We start from the raw sequence: 20,198 nt of genomic DNA, 5'->3' as shown, positions 1-20,198 counted from the left end.
CCAATGCACATAAACCTTTTGACTGGAACGTAGACCTGCATAAATTCAGCAGATCACTTAGAGTGAAGGAACACTTCCAAAATGCGACACAGAAGCCACCGGATCCCCATGACACCTTTTTAAAACGACATGCCCACTCAACTTTTGATCCTCCTTCATACAACCCTTCAATAAAAACCTTTACAAGAATTGTGGATGAAGCCGTACAACGTTTTGACACCAATGCACCCAAACAACACTCCAATTTACGGAGAAATGAATTAAAAGCCTTAAAAGATCTCAAACAAAATCATGCGATTACTATCCGTCCGGCGGATAAGGGCGGAGCAATAGTCCTTCAGGACACTGTGAAATATGTAGCTGGTTTGGACGAACTGCTGGCAGATACAGTGACTTACAAAAAATTAGTGGGCGATCCTACTCCAGTTTTTAAAAAAGAACTGGATCAAGTACTTCTAACAGCACTACAGACGAATTTATTCAGTAAAAAAGTGCATCAAACCCTTACCACCACCCATCCGGTAACCCCTGTTATATACACAATCCCCAAGATACATAAGGATCCTGTAAACCCACCTTGTCGCCCAATCATCTCTGCCCGCAAATCACTTTTCCAACCAATTTCCCAATTTTTGGACTCTTTATTACAGCCACACATCATGAAGCAAAAAACGTTCCTGAAGGACACAACACAACTCCTCTGCCAAATAAACAAACTGGAGGCTTTACCCAATGATCTAGTTCTGTGCACCATGGACGTCAAGAACCTATATAGGTCATCCCACACCCTGAAGCGATTGCAGCGATGAGATCATTTCTACACCGTGTCCACTTTAGTGCTCTCGACATTCCTCTGTTTTTGACGCTCTTGGAGCTCACTCTAACGAGGAATTACTTTCTACACAACGGGTCATACTTTCTACAACTTACAGGCTGCTCGATGGGGTCAAATGTGTCGCCATCGCTGGCTAATGTGTATATGTTTGAGCAGGAGAACAATTTCTTTTTTACAGATACACACATCTTCAATAATATCATCATGTACAAGCGGTACATAGATGATCTCCTGATGCTCTGGAGGGGAAGCGCTGAGGAACTGTCCATGATTATAGATAATATCAACAAAGCGGACGGCCCTATTAAATTGACATACAGCATAGACCCCAACACCATCAACTACTTGGATGTCACTTTGACAGTGACAAACAACAGGATACTCACCACTGTGTATCACAAACAAACTGATAGGAATACCCTGCTCCAACACAGCAGTAACCATGCGCCAGCCCTAAAAAGAGGGCTACCCAAGTCGCAAATGATAAGAATCGCCAGAATCACCAGCGACAGAACCTCCCTTAACGCGGAGCTGGACAAATTAATCAGTAAGTTCATGGAACGTGGTTATGATCTCCAAGAACTAAACAAACAAAAGGATATTGTCCTGAAAATACCCCGCAAAACCCTATTAGGGTCAACTAACAAAAAGGAGAATAACAACAAGATTCCATTTGTCACCACATACTCCCCTGCGAGCCAAGTATTACCTCGGGCACTGCATGCTGTATGGCCATTGGTTACTACAGACAAACAATTACCCTGCTTTAAACAGAAGTCGATCATGCCAAGTTATCGACGAGGTAGAAACCTAAAGGATATGCTGATGAGGACTAATTTAACCCCTGACACAACAGAAAAAACAATCTTCAACATTCAAAGAAAAAAGCCCGGCTGTTATAGGTGTCCGTCATGCACCACATGCAACACAATGACCCCAGGCAACGAGTTCTTCAATCCCCACACTAATGCAAAGTATAAAATTAAGCACGTATTGTCGTGTAAATCCCAGTACATTATTTATACCATCACCTGCCCATGTGGGAAAATTTATGTGGGACAAACCATAAGGACCTTCCGCGAACGCATGGCCTTACATAGGTCAGCGATCAATGCATGTTTGAAAGGAGATAAAATAGAACAACCGGTGGCTAAACACTGTAAAGCTTATGGACATACCATCAACGATCTGAAAAGCAAAATCATTGATCACATCCCTCCCCTCAGCCGAGGTGGAGATCGCCAAAAACTGCTAACCCAGAGAGAATCACAATGGATTTTCACACTCAACACGCTAGAACCTTTTGGGCTAAATGAGAAAATAGCGTGGAATGCATTCATTTGACAAAATAGTGACCTCTGCTTGAACACCCTTACAAGACTGTCATTATTTATAGTTAATAGATTAATGTTTATTCATGATATGCACATTAGAGTGCATAAGCAGCTGTGATTCCCCTTTTTAGATCCCCCAAAAAATAACAGTAATATACATAATCATCACCCATTTGTAGGTCCGGGACCCAATTGTGGATCCCGTTTTTTATGATATAATTATGCCCAGTAATCCCAGTTTTTTTAGTAGTTTACACTTCAATTTTAATGTATTGTCTTGTTTTATTATCACGTATTTCCAACAAGTTGCTTTTGTTGGTCCTATTTACAGCACACAGAGAGCGGAGCCGTGACAGCTTAACAGCCAGCGTCTGGGCTCACCTAGCAACGACCCCGGCATGCAGGGAAGCGTGAGCGGGTTTTCCGGATACACGCACTGCGGGTGCCTCTGACGGACCCAGCAGCAGCGTCCGAGATCTCCTAGCAACGGCCCCATGACGCAGGGGGGCGTGAACGAGTGGCCCGGAAGTGCACGCTGCCGGCACCGGCGACGCGATCTGATTCACTGTTCCGTTGTAATCAAGCTACTAGATATAAGGTAGGAGAGCGCTATGCTCTGCTTCTTTTCACAGCACCTTATGCACTGTATGTGACTTTACACGTCCTGAAGAAAAAGCCGACACGGCTTTGAAACGTCGACACCCCTGTATGATTGCATAATTTGATAAAAGTGGATCTTTTCCATAGCTCTTTGAGTGCCACCTGGTCTTTTTGGGGTCTACCTTTTGGGGATCTCCGGGGGACCTACATACCGTATATATTAGCGCGAGGAAGGCACCTGGGCGTTTGATTATTTCGACGAGAGTGCCGACCAACCTCCACTGCTCTATATATATATATATATATATATATATATATATATATATATATATATATACAAAAAAACACTAAAATACACAATAATTGAAACACAGGAAGTGAGGTCACAGATTACCCCAATAAATAGGAGAACTGGACACACAGAAATCACTTGCACATTGGACACAGAGGAGAACACTACTACTGGAGATACCAGGTATACAAAGGCTATTGGATCTTATGGGAATGTGGCTGGAAATAGTGTTTGCTATTCTAAACTCTGATTGTAATAAAATATTTTCATGTGCTGTTCATTAGGAATTTTCCTTGTTCCTTTAAAAATTTTGTCTCTAAGGACTATAGGATCTATTTATTGGAGGTATGTAAAAATCCAATATGTATTGAATCATATAGGGGATATCTATAATTTGCCTAAAATAAACTCTAATACAGTACACCCTCCCCCCCTTTTATAGAAAAACTCTGAATTGTGGTCCAGATCACAGACTTTTATATTTGTGGAGGCGCATTGATTGGGCAAATACCAGATTTATCAAAAATCAAACATTTAATCGGTATGTATATGTTCATAAATATAATTTGGTAAAAATTTAAATGGGATGAACATGTTTTCTATAAACTTATTACACTTATTAATTTTATTGGATGTCCTTCATATTTAAAAGAGAAGAATGACAATGGACCAGTAAAACAGATTATAAATTGAAGGTAAAACCAGAACCTAATAAATACATACAATTAATCAAGATCAAATTGATACCATCAGTTTAAACCTACATCTTTTTATTAATGGTTCTAGTACATCCAGTGAGGAGTCATTTCTGAACCATTGACAGCAATACCAATACTGAAATTTATTCATTATTGAGAAATTTCTATACAGACCGAATAAGGTACGATATGCTTTTGTTTCATAAAATTATGGAATAGTAAAAATATATATAGTAATAGAAGATCAGGCTGAAGTTTTCCACGCCTTTTTCTTTCTTTCTTCTTCCTTTTTTCCTTCCTCCCGCTTGAACCTTTTTTCAGAATTTTTCATTGAATTATGGAGAGTACAAAAATTATAAAAAATAATAATAATAAAAAACCTCCTGTCTCTCACATACATATTTAATGAAAGTAATTTATATGTAAATACTACAAAAAGAACATATTAAAATAAATGTATAAAATCCATCTGTTCTTCATCTGTATTGGGCAATCTGTAAAAAAGTAAAATTGTATGTATTATTTTGTCTCTCCTTGTCTGATATGCTTATCAATATGTTTTATTTATAGATATATGTAAAGCACCCCTGATGAAGTCTCGTAGTGAGACGAAACGCGTCGGGCTTTTGCATACATCCATTGTTTAAAAGAAAATCTTTTGTTGAGAAACAACTGTGTGAACAAACTAATTGTTTTAAAGTGATTTTATAATAAATGTATTTATATATAAATGTATAGACAGGAAAGACTAGTGTAACAACTGGGCGCTATTTAGCACTATTGTGGTGATATATATATATATATATATATATATATATATATATATAAAATTGACACTGTAATGGAACACAGGTCTCCAGCTTGTAGGGCCGTACAGCTATCCACTACACTACGCAACACAGTGATGTATATGGTCTGTAGAGTGCTGATATAATCAGTGGCATACGCAGGCCCTATTGGCGAAACCTGAGTCGTGGAAGCGTCTGAGACGGCTCCTTCGTGGATTAGCGCTGCAGGAGATGTTGTAATGTAATGTACTGTATTTCAGGTCAGGTCGAACCCCTCCACCCCTGGGGGGAGGGGAGGAGGTGGTTGAATTCAGCTGCATACACATTACTCCCTGGAAGAGACAATAGTGCAATGGTACTGTACTGTAGTCAAATCAAGTCCTCTTACTCTACAGTACCAACACTTCATGAACACTTACAGTAGCTGAGGCACAGGTGTACTCGTTACTGACTGACACATTATAAATGATCCACAGGTGGAGCTAATTACTTCACTTACAGTATGATTCTGTGAGGAGACCTGTAAAACATTAACTGTTTTATTTGTCTAGTTTTGTTAAAACTGTTACATTTAATGGTTTAGTTTTATTAAATATCACTCTACAAAATATTTGAATAAAAGAAAAAAAAAATTGACCCCAAGTACTGTATTATTATAGGATACACATGATGGAAACCCACCGGTATTATGCTGGACCCCAAGTACTGTATTCTTATAGGATACACATGGTGGAAACCCACCGGTATTATGCTGGACCCCAAGTACTGTATTATTAAAGGATACACATGGAGGGCCACACTGGTATTATGTGGGACCCCAAGTACTGTATTATTAAAGGATACACATGGGGGGCCCCACTGGTATTATGCGGGACTCCAAGTACTGTATTATTATAGGATACACATGATGCAAACCCACCGGTATTATGCGGGACCCCAAGTACTGTATTATTATAGGATACACGTGGTGGAAACCCACCGGTATTATTCGGGACCCCAAGTACTGTATTATTATAGGATACACATGGTGGAAACCCAAGTACTGTATGATAAAATGATACACATGGGGGGCCCCACTGGTATTATGCGGGACCCCAAGTACTGTATTATTATAGTATACACATGGTGGGAACCCACTGGTATTATGCTGGACCCCAAGTACGGTTTTATTAAAGGATACACATGGAGGGCCACACTGGTATTATGTGGGACCTCAAGTTCGGTATTATTAAAGGATACACATGGTGGAACCCCAGTGGCATTATGCAGGACCCCAAGTACTGTATATTATTATAGGATACACATGGTGGAAACCCACCGGTATTATGCGGGACCCCAAGTACTGTATTATTATAGGATACACATGGTGGAAACCCACCGGTTTTATGCGGGACCCCAAGTACTGTATTATTATAGGATACACATGGTGGAAACCCATCGGTATTATGCGGGACCCCAAGTACTGTATTTTTATAGGATACACATGGTGGAAACCCACTGGTATTATGCTGGACCCCAAGTACTGTATTATTAAAGGGTACACATGGAGGGCCACACTGGTATTATGTGGGACCCCAAGTACTGTATTATTAAAGGATACACATGGCGGGCCCCACTGGTATTATGCAGGACCCCAAGTACTGTATTATTATAGGATACACATGGAGGGCCCCACCGGTATTATGCGGGACCCCAAGTACTGTATTTTTATAGGATACACATGGTGGAACCCCACTGGTATTATGCGGGACCCCCAAGTACTGTATATTATTATAGGATACACATGGTGGAAACCCACCGGTATTATGCGGGACCCCAAGTACTTTATTATTATAGGATACACATGGTGGAAACCCAGCGGTATTATGCGGGACCCCAAGTACTGTATTTTTATAGGATACACATGGTGGAACCCTACTGGTATTATGCGAGACCCCAAGTACTGTATATTATTATAGGATACACATGGTGGAAACCCACCGGTATTATGCGGGACCCCAAGTACTTTATTATTATAGGATAAACATGGTGGAAACCCACCGGTATTATGCGGGACCCCAAGTACTGTATTATAATAGGATACACATGGTGGAAACCCACCGGTATTATGCGGGACCCCAAGTACTGTATTATTATAGGATACACATGATGAAAACCCACTGGTATTAAGCTGGACCCCAAGTACTGTATTATTAAAGGATACACATGGAGGGCCACACTGGTATTATGTGGGACCCCAAGTACAGTATTATTAAAGGATACACATGGGGGGCCACACTGGTATTATGCGGGACCCCAAGTACTGTATTATTATAGGATACACATGGTGAAACCCACCGGTATTATGCGGGACCCCAAGTACTGTATTATTATAGGATACACATGGTGGAAACCCACTGGTATTATGCTGGACCCCAAGTACTGTATTATTAAAGGATACACATGGAGGGCCACACTGGTATTATGTGGGACCCCAAGTACTGTATTATTAAAGGATACACATGGGGGGCCCCACTGGTATTATGCGGGAACCCAAGTACTGTATTATTATAGGATACACATGGTGGAAACTCACTGGTATTATGCTGGGCCCCAAGTACTGTATTATTAAAGGATACAACAGGGGGGGGGGCCCACCGGTATTATGCGGGACCCCAAGTACTGTATTAATATACAGTAGGATACACATGGCGGGCACCCAGGTACTGTATACTGTACTGTAATACAGTACAGTAAACTTTGAGTTAACACAGGAATTAAAGGATACACTTGGCGTTACTGCTGTATACACTTTTACTGCAGTCACCACTTTATTAACACTTTATTCTGGTAGACTGTATCCTCACATTACTCTACTTACAGTACAGCGCCTGAAGTCTGTCAGGATCTCTTGTATTAAAATACTAAAATATTAATAATGTGTCTACTGTACCACAGCACACTGAGATGTTCTTAGACTTGAGACGCATACTGTATGCGTCTGAGACGTGCCTCCCATATTCAGTATGAGCGTCTGAGACTATTGTCTCGTGGGGGTGGGGAGGCGATGGTTGACTTCAGCTCAATACACATTACTCCCTGGAAGAGACAGTATTGCAATGCAGTTTATCTGGGTCACCATGTGCAAAATGTGTAATAGACAGTAGAAATGGAAGCAACAAATTTTTATGGAAACAAGTTCTTTTATGTACTGTACTGTATGTCTTAAATTTTATTAAAATATCACTTTCCAAAATATTCGAATAAAAGAAAAAAAATTGTATATAAATAAAATTGACACTGTAATCAAACACAGGTCTCCAACTTGTAGGGCCGTACAGCTATCCACTACACTATGCAACACAGTGTTGTGTATGGTCTGTAGAGTGATGATATAATCAGTGGCATTCGCAGCCCTATTGGCGAAACCTGAGTCGCGGCAGCGTCTCAGACGACCCCTTCGTGGATTAGCGCTGCAGGAGATGTTGTAATGTAATGTACTGTATTTCAGGTCAGGTCGACCCCCTCCACCCCTGGGGGGAGGGGAGGAGGCGGTTGACTACAGCTGCATACACTTTACTCCCTGGAAGAGACAATAGTGCAATGGTACTGTAGCCAAATCAAGTCCTCTTACTCTACAGTACCAACACTTCATGAACACCTACAGTAGCTGGGGCACAGGTGTACTCGTTACTGACTGACACATTATAAATGATCCACAGGTGGAGCTATTGTAATTACTTCACTTACATTATGATTCTATGAGGAGACCTGTAAAACATTAACTGTTTTATTTGTCTAATTTTGTTACATTTAATGGTCTAGTTTTATTAAATATCACTCTACAAAATATTTGAATAAAATTTGACACCGTAATCAAACACAGGTCTCCAGCATGAAGAGCCGCACAGCTATCCACTAGACTACGCAACACAGTGATGTGTACTGTCTGTAGAGTACTGATATAATCAATTGCATCGGTAGCCCTATATGCGAAACCGAGTCGCGGCAGCGTCTATAGTGTAATGTACTGTATTTCAGGTCAAGTCAACCCCCTCCACCCCTGGAAGGGGAGGAGACGGTTGACTTCAGCTGCATACACATTATGCACAGTGCCAACAGTTCAAAATATTCAGCATCAGCTACGTGAACGTGAAGGTAAATATTTGTATAGGATCATGACACTACACAGCCCTTTTGCTCTCTCCGATGTTCACGTGCATCTCATTAGCACGAGCATCTCATTTCCTCATTTCTCATCGCGCATGAGCGTCTCATACTGTAAGCGCCCTCCGTACGGCCAATGGCGGGATTCCATTGGCACATTACAGTATATCACTCCGACTCTAGCTTGATGGAGCATTAGCCACCCAGTGGTGGCGGATTGTATTGCATGGCGTGCACCCACACCCCTTAGCGGACGCCAGCGCAAGAAGAATATCGGAGTGCCAGAACCTCCGCCATGGCGGCCTGGCGGCAAGAACGAGAGCCGCTCCATTACACCCAGTGTTTAACAGCACCATATGGGAAACCTGATCAGTGGACTGCGACTGGCGTACCAAGTGCAGCGAAGCCCAAATCCCGCTTGGAGGGGTCACTGGCGAAAATCACCTGTACGGTTAGACTCCGCACCCCTGAGCCAGGTCAAGCCAATTCCCGGTCTGGTATTCACGGCTAACGGTGCGCTTGCAATGTGGCACATAAGGACTGTTATATATGCATTGTAAAATTGTTGTGAAACGTGAAATAATGTATTGACTGTGATAGTGAACAACCCGCTTTAGCAGAGAAGACAGGCACGCTACTTAGGGAGCGAACGCGACACCCACAGTGAGCGCTCAGCCCCGTGCTTGCACACACAATGAGTGACAGAGTGTTAACAACGGGCTGAGCTGTGCTGCTAATACACAGCCTGCCGTTATACAGCAACCGGCTATAGGATTTTATAACTCACTGTCTGTAACATATATAGCCATCCAGTATCACAGACTAGAAGCCGGCAGCTAATTAAGATGAATACTTCAATCCCGGCATATTGTACCAACTGAGAATTACACGGGCAGACTTGCACTGAGAAAGTGCTGCCCGCGGTTTGTCCGGTAATTGAAGTACATACAAAAATATCACTGTAAAAAAATGTTCATTCACCATATTAGGAGCTATTAACCAATCAAGTTAATATTCCAGCTGGATTAATAATACCTAAACTCTATGAACAGTCCTGGATGTTTTATGTTGACTAACATATGATTGTTAAACATACATTTATCTAGAGACGGTTTTTCAGCTGTTTCATACAATACATACATATAAGGGCAGTGGGTCAATTTGAACTCAGTATGGTCTAGGATTAACATTAACAACAGCCTCAAGTGGTTAACTCTTATTATACCCATTGTGGGACCTACATCAATTGAAGATTAACCCTTTACTGAATCCTAATATCAGTCCACCTCCTGAGAAAACGGCATAAAAGTGTAGAGAATAACATCTATAATACACCCACTCAAACTGTCACTCCTCATACTCAGCACTTGCAACAGATTGTTACAAATCTCTCTCTGCTATAAAACATGACTGTCACACGCAGCCGCTGCGGTGCGCGGCGGGCTTACTACTCACCCGTTCGCGCCCGCCGTCGGCTAGCGTGTAGTGTTCTCCAGTTCAGCGGCAGCAGGCAGCGGCAGTCTGGTGGGCAGCAGGCAGCGTGGGACGCCGGCAAGTGTAGCGGTATGTGCTGTAGGGGCGCCGGGAGGCCGGCGTCGCCATCTTGGTTAAGGGCAAATAGCAGATTGGTCCTTGTCTGAGGTTTCCGCCCATACTGACCTGACAGCCAATGGCAGCCGCCCTCTAGGGATATAGGGGATCTGCCTAGGCCTGTTCAGTGTCAGTACAAAGAGTCTCCAGAGGCGTTCACAGCTCCCAGCTGACTCCGGCTCTCTGACTCACCTCTCCTGACTTGGTGCCTTGCTTCAGTGCTCTGTGTTGGTCTCGGTTCAGCTTAACCCCATCGCTGCCAGTTCTCTCCACAGTCTGGTCTCTGCCTGCATCCCTGAGCTTCCTGGCCTATAGCTCTTCAAGCCGTCTGCTTCCAAGCAACTTCCCATTCTTCTGTCATCATCCATCTTCTTTCAGTCTTCAAGGATCCCTCATTACCATCAAGTACATTCTCTTTCCGGATTTCCTCATTCCTCAAGACCCCAGCCTGCCGTCCGCAGTGCTTGAACTGTCATTGTTTAAATTAACTTTTTCTTCTTTCAAAGTGCCGTGCTGGCTCAATTCTTATTACCACTAGCTGCCACTTAAAGAAAGTATTCAAGTGTGTATTGTTCCATTTATGAATTCTATTATTAAACCTGCACGATTTAATCCTTCCTCCTCTGGTCCGTCTCCGGTTGCTACACACCACACGACTTCATCCAGCCCTTCAGTTGTGACAGTTTGTACTGACCCGATGGAGTCGGGTGAAGAACAGGCTTCCATGGCGGACGCACTCCACAGCATCATGGCTACCCAACGTCAAGTGGCTCAATTTCTTCAGGCCTTGGCTCCGCCCCAGGCGGCTCCCTCAGTTTCTGTGGCTTCAGCACCAGAGGTTCCAGTCCCTGTTCCTACACCTGGACCCGTGGTTCCTCATCATATGCAATTACCAACCCCCAGCAAATATGATGGTTCACCGAGAGGATGCCGTGGGTTTCTGAACCAATGCGATGTTCATTTCACCTTGCAGTCTTCTCACTTTCCTACCTCCAAGGCAAAGGTGGCATATATTGTTTCTCTCCTGGCAGGGTCAGCTCTGGACTGGGTGTCCCCTCTCTGGGAACGCGCTGATCCCCTGCTCAATGACTATGAAGCTTTCATTACCTCTTTCCGTCGCATCTTCGACGAACCGGGCAGAGTGTCTTCTGCCGCTACTGAGATCCTGAGGATTCGACAGGGCAGTCGTTCAGTGGGACAATATGTTGTGCAGTTCCAGACTCTGGCTTCGGAATTAAAATGGAACGAAGAGGCTCTCGTCTCCGCCTTCTGGAATGGCCTGGCAGGTCGTATTAAGGACGAATTAACTACCCGTGACTCTCCTGCTACTTTGGTTGAACTTATCTCCTTGTGCAACAAAGTAGATCTACGGATGCAGGAGCGTCAACTAGAGAGAAATCGCTCCGATCATCTCCGCCCTCATCTCACCACCAACGCTGTTCCTGTTCCAAGACCAAGTCCCTCCACAACTACACCACCAGATGAACCCATGCAGATCAACCGCTCTCGGCTTTCCTTTGAAGAGAAGTCCCGTAGACGTTGAGAGAATCTTTGCATGTACTGCGGTTCTTCCGCTCTTCTGCTGTCTTCCTGTCCACTGCGTCCGGGAAACGACCGCTCCTAACCTCCCCGAGGGAGGTCAGGTTAGGAGTTCTGCTTTCATCTCCCTCTACTACTGTGCCCACCATTCCTGTTACCCTTGTGTGCCCTCAGGGGAAAATCAAGATCCAGGCTCTACTAGATTCCGGAGCGGCCGGGAACTTCCTTTCTTCTTCTTTCGTCCTTCAACATTCCTTGACGGTGCAACCTCTGGCCCATCCGTTGGTTCTCACTGCAGTAGATGGGAGTCGCATCAGCAGTGGGCAAATCACCCTTCAAACCAATCCAGTGACAGTTCTCGTGGGTGCTTTACATCAAGAGACTCTAGAATTTTTTGTCCTTCCTCAGTCCTGGGCCTACCATGGCTTACTAAGCATAATCCTCATATTGATTGGACCAGTATGGAGATCAAAGCCTGGGGTACGAACTGCCTAACTACTTGCATGCCTCGTGTCATTCCACTCCATCAAACTAATCCTCAAGAAGTAGGAGGTCCCAGTCTTTCGTCTTCACCAGCTTCATCCTTGTCGTTACCCGCACCATATATTTCTTTTTCTGACGTCTTCAGCAAGGGAGGTGCCGATACCCTGCCGCCTCATCGTCCCTGGGACTGTCCGATAGAATTGATACCCGGGAAGTTCCCACCGCGGGGCCGCATCTACCCCTTGTCTCTGCCTGAGACCAAGGTCATGTCTGACTACATTCGTGAAAACTTGGATAAAGGGTTCATTCGCCCATCTACTTCGCCAGCCGGAGCGGGGTTTTTCTTTGTAAAAAAAAAAGACGGAACCCTCCGGCCGTGTATCGACTACAGGGGCCTGAACGATATCACAATCAAAAACCGCTATCCTTTACCCCTTATCACCGAATTATTTGACAAAATCCGAGGGGCTTCCATCTTTACTAAATTGGATCTAAGAGGGGCGTACAACTTGATCCGAATCCGATCTGGAGATGAGTGGAAGACGGCTTTCAACACCCGAGACGGCCACTACGAATACCTGGTGATGCCATTTGGTCTTTGCAACGCTCCAGCCGTCTTCCAACAATTTGTAAACGACATATTTTGAGATTTACTGTATCATTCCGTTGTGGTGTATCTCGATGACATCCTCATCTTCTCGTCTAACCTCCATCTCCATCGGCAAACAGTAGCTGAGGTCTTGCGGCGCCTTCGCCAAAACAAATTGTTCTGCAAGCTAGACAAGTGCGTCTTTGAGGTCACCTCCATTCCATTCCTTGGTCACATCCTCTCCAGCACTGGGATAGAGATGGATCCAGAAAAAGTAAAAGCCATCTTAGACTGGACAGCGCCCACCACGCTCAAAGGCATCCAGAGGTTCCTGGGCTTTTCAAACTATTATCGTCGTTTCATCCGGAACTTCTCCACCCTTGCTGCACCCCTTACTACTCTCACCCATAAGGGGTCTGATCCAAGTCAGTGGTCACCTGAAGCGTCCCAAGCCTTCCAACAACTTAAGGATGCTTTCGTCTCCGCCCCAATTCTTCTCCAGCCAAACCTCGACAAACCCTTTATTCTTGAGGTGGACGCATCCTCAGAGGGGGTAGGGGCAATCTTGTCGCAGAAAGGGGAGGACCAGGTGCTTCACCCCTGTGCCTTCTTCTCCAAGAAGTTTCTTCCAGCAGAGAAGAATTACCCCATTGGGGAGCAGGAGTTATTGTCAGTCAAATCTGCGTTGGAGGAGTGGCGGTACCTCCTGGAGGGGGCACGACATAAAATTACTGTGTATTCCGACCATAAAAATCTCTCATTCCTCAAGCACGCCCAATGTCTTACAGCTCGTCAAGCACGCTGGGCCATGTTTTTCGAACGCTTCGACTTTCAAATAAGATTCAGACCCGGGACGATGAATGCCAAGGCCGATGCTCTTTCACGCTCTTTTGAAACTTCAGCCGACCTAGAGACTCCTCCTCGACCCATCCTCGACCCTCTGGTCTTTGCTCAAGTAACAGTCCAGCCTTCACCTCCACCAGGCAAGACCTTCGTCCCCCTCAGTCTCCGAAAGAGAGTGCTGTCCTGGGCACACGCTTCCCGTTTCGCAGGGCATACCGGGGCACAGAAGACCTTAATGTTCCTGTTGCGTTCATACTGGTGGCCTACCATTCGTCGCAATGTAACCAGCTTTGTCGCCTCCTGTGTAAAGTGCGCTCAGCATAAGTCCTCCAGAACATCTCCTGTCGGTCCTCTTCTACCTCTAGCCATACCAACAGAACCATGGTCCCACCTCTCTATGGACTTTATCTGCGAACTTCCTCCCTCCAAAGGGCATACGGTAATTTGGGTGGTGGTTGACCGGTTTTTAAAGATGGTGCACTTCTTCCCATTAAAAGGCCTTCCCTCTGCTCCAGTGTTGGCTTAGCTCTTCATTTCCACCATCTTCAAACTCCATGGATTGCCGAAAGAGATTATATCTGACCATGGCGTGCAGTTCGTCGCAAAGTTTTGGAGGGCCCTCTGTTCCGCTGTACAAGTCAAGCTCAAGTTCTCCACTGCTTTCCACCCACAAACCAACGGGCAGACAGAACGAGTCAACCAGGACTTGGAAGCCTTCATTCGTTTGTTCGTCTCTTCCTCTCAAGACGACTGGGTAGACCTTCTACCTTGGGTGGAATTTGCGCACAACAATTCTTATCATTCTTCCTCCGGCACCACTCCTTTTTTCACTGTCTTTGGCAAGCATCCCCGATCTCCGGAGTTCTCAGATCTATCGTTGTCCGAAGTCCCTGCAGCTGCTTATTCTCTACAACGGTTTGCAAAGATCTGGTCTGACGTTCATACCGCTCTCCTCAAAGCATCCGCTCGATATAAAAGGATGGCGGACAGGAAAAGAAGAGCGGCTCCTAAGTTGAAGGTTGGAGATCGAGTATGGCTGTCTACCCGCCATATACGCCTTCGGTTACCGTCCATGAAGCTGGCCCCTCGGTTCATCGGGCCATACCCAATCACTCAGGTGATTAATCCAGTGGCCTACAGACTACAGCTCCCTTCTTCCTTAAAGATATCAAATTCTTTCCATGTGTCTCTTCTGAAACCTTTGCGATTGAACTTATATCAGAAAAAGGTGCCTAAACCCCCCAAGATTGGCTCAGAGAGAGAGACAGAGTTCGAGGTGAGGCGCATTATCGACTCACGTTGCCGCAATACCCATCTTCAATATCTGGTAGAGTGGCTTGGATTCGGTCCTGAAGAAAATTCCTGGGTTGATGCTGCAGATCTCCATGCTCCCCGTCTGGTGAGACAATTCTTTCAAAGGAATCCACACAAGGTGCGTAGGTGCCCTGTGGTCACCCAGAAAGGGGGGGGTACTGTCACACGCAGCCGCTGCGGTGCGTGGCGGGCTTACTACTCACCCGTTCGCGCCCGCCGTCGGCTAGCGTGTAGTGTTCTCCAGTTCAGCGGCAGCAGGCAGCGGCAGTCTGGTGGGCAGCAGGCAGCGTGGGACGCCGGCAAGTGTAGCGGTATGTGCTGTAGGGGCGCCAGGAGGCCGGCGTCGCCATCTTGGTTAAGGGCAAATAGCAGATTGGTCCTTGTCTGAGGTTTCCGCCCATACTGACCTGACAGCCAATGGCAGCCGCCCTCTAGGGATATAGGGGATCTGCCTAGGCCTGTTCAGTGTCAGTACAAAGAGTCTCCAGAGGCGTTCACAGCTCCCAGCTGACTCCGGCTCTCTGACTCACCTCTCCTGACTTGGTGCCTTGCTTCAGTGCTCTGTGTTGGTCTCGGTTCAGCTTAACCCCATCGCTGCCAGTTCTCTCCACAGTCTGGTCTCTGCCTGCATCCCTGAGCTTCCTGGCCTATAGCTCTTCAAGCCGTCTGCTTCGAAGCAACTTCCCATTCTTCTGTCATCATCCATCTTCTTTCAGTCTTCAAGGATCCCTCATTACCATCAAGTACATTCTCTTTCCGGATTTCCTCATTCCTCAAGACCCCAGCCTGCCGTCCGCAGTGCTTGAACTGTCATTGTTTAAATTAACTTTTTCTTCTTTCAAAGTGCCGTGCTGGCTCAATTCTTATTACCACTAACTGCCACTTAAAGAAAGTATTCAAGTGTGTATTGTTCCATTTATGAATTCTATTATTAAACCTGCACGATTTAATCCTTCCTCCTCTGGTCCGTCTCCGGTTGCTACACACCACACGACTTCATCCAGCCCTTCAGTTGTGACAATGACATAGAGGGCGAGATTTATTGGGTTTACCGTTTTTGTCAAAATGCGATTTTTTCTCAAATCACCCTATATCGCCGTTTTTTCAAATTGCTATTTTTGTCAGAAATCGCGTATTTAATGGCTGGCGTAATGCCGCACGAAAAGTGTGATATATGGCGATATACGGTGATATGGTGCGAATTGAGCCGATGTAATACGCCATAAAAGTGCGATTTCCAGGTTAGGTCATGTGCGTATTTGCGGCCAACCGGAATGCAATTTACACAAATACACCTGATCAGCCCATACAACATGCTAACCTATTGGCCCACCTTAGTCCCTTGCAATACGCATCACACCCCCTATATAAAGGGGCGCAGGCGCCATTTTACCCTTTGAAAGGGAGTAAGGCGTTTGACATGGAGAGGAGAGGAGGAGTGCTAAGGTGCAGAGGAGGCAGAGGGACAGCCAGCTTGGGCCCAAATACCCCAACCACTGGGAGAGGTAGGGGAGTGAGAGGCAGTACTGTCAGAGGCAGGACAGGGAGAGGCAGCATGCTCCCAGGAAGAGCTGTTCCAGGGAGAGGCCACATGGTGGAAGCTGAGCAGGTGGATATGGAGGAGGAGGAGGAGGAGGAAGCAGACACAAGCCATGTATCCTCACAGGAGGAACAGAGTGCCAGGCACACAGAGGAGGAGCTGCAGGAGGGAGATTATTCTGAGGTGGACTGGCCTCTGCAGTAGGAAGATGAAGCAGACTTGGAGGTGCTGGGGGAAGAAGCAGGACAGGAGGAGGAGGAGGGAGACCCTGAAAATGTGGAGGAGGAGGATGATGCAGCTCGTACAGCTAGTGGGAGGAAAGTCAGGTTCTCATATGAGGAGAATATGGCCCTGGTGCGTGCACTCTTGCCCCTGTATGACCGGTTGCTTGGTCCTCACCATCACCGTACAAGTGTGGCAAGGAAGAAGGGGATGTGGGACAATATAACCTCCACGGTCAATGCAGTCAGCACACACAAGAGGAGTGTGCGGAACGTCAAGAAGCGATATAATGACATCAAGCGCCGCCTCAAAGCCAAGCTTGCACTGGAGAAGAAAGAGGCCTGTCGCACAGGAGGTGGACCTAGGCAGGAAGTCCACTTTAAGGCCTATGAGAGGCTGCTACTCTGAATTATCCCACCGGAGGTGCTTCCCGGCATTCACATTGCCGACACAGACAGGCCCCCCACTCCACCGCCAACTGGTAAGTGTCCACACATGTCAACTACACATTTTGATATGTCATGTGCGCATGCAATTATGGTGGAATGGTTTCTGTGTCCAATTGATTTGTGTCTGTGGAACTACATATCCCAGCAAAAACACATGTTTCTCGCTTGGGTTGCTAATTAATGCACTGTGCATTTTGCTGGGTTCTGTAATTCCACAGAACCAATTAATGTGTGCTGTCCTTATCACTGTAGGCCTGCAGTGTAGATGATTGTTAATCCATTTCAATCCTCTGGGTAGTTGGACAAGCACTTTACAGTCACTTTTACATGTGTAACCTGATGCTGTTTCCTGTTTATACCAAATGGAGGACAAATATCCTGCACTGTGCTAATACTTAAATTAGTTCTTAAGTTCAAATACATCAAAACCCTTATTTAAGCATATCAAAAGAGAACTATGGCTTGGTTTTAATTTTTTAAAAACATTTTTGAAATAGTGCCAGTTAGGTGCCAATGTTAACAATGGAAAATGTCTTCATCTTTCAAACAACACCATCTATGGAGTCCCAGCCAGCTGTTGAGCGCCATCAGCCACATCCGATTGTCCCCAATGTCCAGTCTGCAGGTGAGATATACTGTTACACAAAGATATTGCACATTTCACACATGCCTGCCACCAACACACTAGCCTGTACCAAAACACAACCAGGTCTGCAAGGATCCAAATCCAAAGGAAAAATAATATGTAGTCAGGCATGTAAAGTGCCTAACACATGCATATGACTACTATGCCTATCATGTGATGTCACATCACATTACATTGCAGTGGGCGATGATAGAGTTAACAATGTTTACGTTCAAAAATGAACTGATCACACATGATGATTGTTTGGATGCATGAACACCATACAAAGGACTGAGAAACCACAACAGCAATAATTGTTGATAAATATAATTAGTAAACCACCCCCTGCATGCACAATGCATGAGCCAGACCTCAACATTCATTCCAACTAAGTTACCATGACCCACCAAACAGCATTCTGCATAGCATACTTACCACTGTTATCTCATTTGTAGGACCTTCACAACCGATGCCAGGACCCATTGATCCCATTCAAGCTATGGACGACATGAGTGAAATCATCCTGGAGCCAGTGACATCGTTGGATCCTGCACAACACAAAGCACACCCAGTCAATGTGGCCCCCTATACGCAGTCACATAGGCAGCAGCCCCCAATCATTGCAGCCACCAACACTCCCACTAATGCGGAGGAGTTGGCTCAATCCATCCATAGTTTTAAAGGGAAACAAATCTCTTTTATGGAGATGCAGACCACCCAATTAGAAACCATTAAGGGGTATGTGCGTAACATAGGTCAGCAAATGAGACGAATTTCCCAAAGTATGCGTGCTAATGTAGGGACACAAATTTGTCTTGTCTCCACATTAGACACACGCTTAGCCGAGATTGGACAAGCCATTCAGGGCCAAACCACTAATTTTCGCGCACTAAATGCTAATATGGTGGAACAGACCCAAGCTATTAATGGGCAAACAACTGCGTTGAAGTCCCTACAAACTCAACTCAGCCTCAGTGCTACTAGTTTGTTAGGTCAGCACCAAACCACATCTACGCAAAGTAGTAGTGTCTCCTCCACACCCATGAGTGGGTCCACCACTACTCCCCCACGTCGTAGCATCCGTACTAGGGGTGGATGTGGCACTAGTGTTAAGGGTGCTAATACCCGTGCTCAAGGGAAAAATGAGTAATGTTGTGTACATTTACATTTGTCATGTGCTGTTCTATTTTTCTTCAGTCATGCTGTGATTGTTATTGTCAAATGTTTCTATGCAATGGGCAAAGCCTACATTTTTCCACAAGTAAACATTATTTGCAGCCAGCAACCTTGTTGTCATTCTTTAGAAATGTTTACCCAGACAGTACTTTGATGTATATAGAAATAGTGACATTTTTGCAGAGACGGGTCATCAATTGAAGGAAATCATGACATTTGAGGGGGATCAGCATTGCCCAGTGCATACTGTAGGTAGCCGCCAGTTGTTTCGGTGCATTCCAACCACCTCAGAACAATGATCCATGTCAGCTCCATCCATTAAACCTATGTTTATTAGCATTTTGAATAATTTCCCCCAAGTAAGAACTACTTACATTACAGTGTCATAGGTGTCATCATGTTGCAAGGCATAAACTATGCTAGGTTGGGCTAGCTTGCAGGTGTTGGCCATTATTGCTGGTCTACTTCTGGGCAATGTACAGAAAAAAAAAATATTTAAGGTAAAAAATGTATGTGTGGTAAAGGTTCCCCTTTCCTATCCATTTTACACACCACAATTACCTGTGAAATGCTGAAGTATCATCTGTGTACGAACCACATCCCCCCTCCGCGTACTTCGCACTACAACATCTGTAGTTTGAGCTTCCTGCATGACTGCTGCATTGGCCACATCTACATAATTCGGTTGACCCAAAGCTATGTTATGCAGCATGCAGCAAGCCTGGACAACCAAACAACTTTGGATGGGTGGTATAGCAGTGTACCTGCTGACCTGTCCAAACACCGAAATCGGCTTTTCAGCACCCCAGCATTCCACTACATTGCAGGTAGCAATATGTGCAGCATTGTAGCGGTGCTGTGCAGGGCTTTGTGGGTTCCGCAGAGGTGTCATGAGCCACGCATGACGCCCATATCCTGAGTCACCTACAAATAACATGTAAAGGGATTTGTGTGGTCACATATCATGTGGGTAATTTGCACATAATAGTAGCAGGCCAGACTATGGGCGGTATTCAATGACCTGAATCGTTGGTCACAGCGATTCCGATTTTACATTTGCCAGCCATTCACCGGTTTTTTACGTCGATTCGCCAAGCGTAGGGAGTCGCCGGGACTAGCTGTGTCACCCTATTCA

Source organism: Crinia signifera, chromosome 19 (genome assembly GCF_055691185.1).
Source record: "Crinia signifera chromosome 19, ASM5569118v1, whole genome shotgun sequence".
Lineage (NCBI taxonomy): Eukaryota > Metazoa > Chordata > Amphibia > Anura > Myobatrachidae > Crinia > Crinia signifera.
The sequence above is the reverse complement of the archived record's forward strand: the minus strand, read 5'-3'. Positions refer to the sequence as shown.